The sequence below is a fragment of the Sciurus carolinensis genome, unplaced genomic scaffold (assembly GCF_902686445.1).
Source record: "Sciurus carolinensis unplaced genomic scaffold, mSciCar1.2, whole genome shotgun sequence".
In the NCBI taxonomy this organism is placed as follows: Eukaryota; Metazoa; Chordata; class Mammalia; order Rodentia; family Sciuridae; genus Sciurus; species Sciurus carolinensis.
In genome coordinates this window covers 18108-21711 of record NW_025920503.1, presented here as the reverse complement: position 1 = coordinate 21711, position 3604 = coordinate 18108, and positions in this window count along the sequence as shown.

Genomic DNA, 3604 nt, shown 5'->3' with positions numbered 1-3604 from the left:
TCCAAAAAAGCAAAAATGAAAAAACCAAATATGCTGGACAGGGTGTGGCCACACCAAGAAGAAGGGAAAACCTGGTTTGTGATCCTGTCTTCCCATTTTCTCCCGGCCTCCCCCGCAATTGCCCTATCCTGGAAGTATAAAATGTTAACCAGTGGCTTCAACACCAAGGCACCCCAATCCATGCCTCCCCAGGGGCTGGGGGTCTTCTGTAAACTGTTTGCACATGGCCAGGGGAGGGACACAGGACTCCTGTGTCCTGTCTGAATCTTACAGAGGAAGGGCAGTGTCTCTGAGGGTTGTCTTGCTCCATTAAAATGAATGGCAAACCCCATTTTTAAGTTCTATATTTTTTTTATTTTGTTCATTTAGAGTTTTAGGATATTTTTATTTCTTAAAAGAAACATTTATAACTGGATAGCATTGCAGTGAAAGCAGCTTGGAATGTTGGAGCTCCTGCCAGCTGTTCATACTGCTCTTTCAAGACAACCTCCCTTTATCACATTGGCATTAGGGATAAACAAGGCTTTAAACAAAAGATCAGAAGCCTGGTTAGATTTCCCAGCCTTTGCAAGGTGGGTCAGTCACCAGAGACTAACCCACAAGTGCCTTCATGGAAGCTGCCTAGAGAGAAGGTCTAAGTGTTGCAACCATCTGCTCACAGCTGCTATTAACCCTATAATGACTGAAAATAACCCCCCACTCTATTTTTGTGTTGTTTTTGCACAGACTCCAGAAAAGTGAACGCTACCTATCAAAGTAGTGCTCACATGTGAGGAACTGCTGGTCTTGGATTTATTTCCACTAAATTCAGCTGATCATATTGATCAGTAGATAAACGTAAATAGTTTCCAATTTTAAAAGTTGAATTGCAGTGTTTTTTCACTGTATCAAATAATGTCAGTGCTTTATTTAATAATTCTCTTCTGTACCGTGGCATTTGACTACTTGCTTGTCTACTTGTTTGTCAATTTATTCATTTGTAATTTTTGTGTAATATGTATTATTTGCCAGTTTTATTATATAGGCTATGGACCTCATGTGCATATAGAAAGTCAGAAATCTAGCTCTACCACAAGTTGCACAAATGTTATCTAAACATTGAGTAATTGTAGAACATAGGACTGCTAATCTCAGTTTGCTCCGTCATGTTACGTGTAGAATGTGCAATTAACTGGTGATTTCCACATACTTTTGATACTACTTTACCTGTATGTCTTTTAGAAAGACATTAGTGGAGTCTGTATCCTTTTGTATTTTTAATACAATAATTGTATGTATTGGTTATTTTTTTGTTGAAGATGGTAGAAATGTACTATGTTTATGCTTCCACATCCATTTTGTACAAGCTGGAAAATAAATACATATAACATGAAGCCTTGTGTATATTCTTAATGAATTATGCATGCTTTTTATTATGGAAATAGCAGGTCTTCAGTCTCACTACCAAAGCTCATCCTCCAGAGACAGGAGGCTTAACCTCTTGCTTGGTAGAAACTACCTGGTAGCCTGTTCCTTCTAAGACAGGTTTCTGTTGATTCAAAGAAATTAATATCATTAGTGTTAAAACCAAAATAAGCATATTCAGATTTGGCAGTTTCTTAAGGCTTGGTGAAAAATTAAGATGATATCACAATATATTTGCATAAAACATTGTTTTTCTCAATCTTTCCCCAATGAAAATCTGTATGGGACAAAATATTTTGTTTTCCAGTATGTATATTGAGAAGAAGGACCTCAGAGAACAGAAAATGATGTTCAAGGTCATGATCACCAAGTTAAGAGCACAATTTAGCTATTGATTATGGACTTCTAACCAGAATATAACATTGTTTTGTCTATGAGGGTTTGTTTTCTGAGGCACTGGGGAGGGACAGCCTCATGCATGCTAGGCAAGTGCTCTTCCACTGAGCTATGTCCCCAGCCCTAAGTATCACCAAATATTTATATATACTCTAAATAATTTCTCTTCCAGACCCGGAAGGGGACTGATCAACTTTTCACAGAGGCCTTGAATTTCTGAGTGAATTGCTCATGAATGGCTGTAGGTGAGGTTTTCTCCTTCCCCACTTCTGAGTCACCAGGAAGTCCCTACTTTACACTCAACAATGACCAAGGTGGCATTTCTGCTGGAGCTCATGTCATTGCTGCAGCAGATCCTGTGACTCGCCCACACACCCTGTTGCCTCTGGATGCTGGGGAGGCTTCGTTCTTTCTCAGTCCCCTCTGTCCACTGGATTAGGAAGACCCCACCCCAGCATGGCCTCTGCCAAACAAGGGAGCTGAGCCCCCGTGAGCTCTAGTATGATTTTCAAACCTGTCTTAAATGTGTTTTTGGAACAAAGTGGGAAATAATACAGTCATACTCTTTAGTGAGCATTTAAAATCTATTTCCACCATAAAATAGCTCTTTCTTCTCCTCTCCCTCCCCTCCTGTCTTTCCCTGCCCTCCATCGCCACCCACCCTACCCCAGGAAATTAGGTTTTTTTAATTGGTATTCTTCTATGATGATCCCTGCCTAACTGAAGAGTGGTTCTCGAAGTAGAAACTTTTAAATGAACTTCTTTCCCTCCTCAAGCTTGTTATGAACCCTCCATTGCCAAACCCTTAGGCTTTTTTCAACCAAATAACTTCCGCTAAGTTCACGGGTGTGGTTTCTGGCTCAAGTTCTTTCCACATCACCCCCTTCACAAAAGCCTTGGAGAAGGCTTGTTTGCACCCTCAAAGCAAGGTAAGTTTTTAATCCCTCCCACTTAAAAAAAATGACTCAAAGTAATGGCCACAAGGATTTTGGGATCAGAGCTCGGAGAGTTCCTGGAGGGGGAGAACTTGGCTCAGGACAAGTGGGGTCCCTGGCCACATGATGGGAAAGAATCTCAGCGTGTGCCAGCGACACAGTCGAAGGGTTTTTTCTAAAAAGAGGCACATTCAAGGGAGAATGGGGGCCATCTTCAGAGGAGGAGACTGCAGCCTCCTGGTGTGGGGTGTCCATATTTATAGAGGGGCTGCACCAGAGCTGGAGCCAGAGTGAGGTTACACAATTCGGTGCCAGTGTCTCCAGGGGACCGCCCTCATATTCTCTACTTCAGACCAGGACATGGTCAAGGGTACAGTCAAGGGCGCAGGCCCAGGCTGGGTTGCTCACAGATGTTTATGTGGCATTTCAAAGCTTCATGGCTGATTCTAGCATTCCAACAGTTCACCAGGGCTTCTTTTTTGAGTCTCAGTCTATCTTTCCCTTCTTGTATCTCCAAAGATCAGTTTCAATTTTACAAGCCGACAGCTTTCTGACTTTTGTTCTCCGTGAAGTTCTTGACAGTGCAAACACTTCAGCCAATTTGTCTGATGTGGCATAAGGACTCTGAAGGAAGTAGATAATATGTGTGATTTTGTGTGAGCCCAGGTGAGGACGTTTGTGTGTAAATACAAAGGGAAGGGCTTGAGAAAATTGATTAAAAGGAAACAATAAATGCACACAGTGACTGCAGTTTTACAACTTAAAAACTTTTAAATGTACTCTCCTCTTTAAGCTCTGATATCAGGAAACCAGAAGGTGTTTGAAGAATATTCTTTCTTTAAAACATTCCAAATCATTTTTCTTACTTA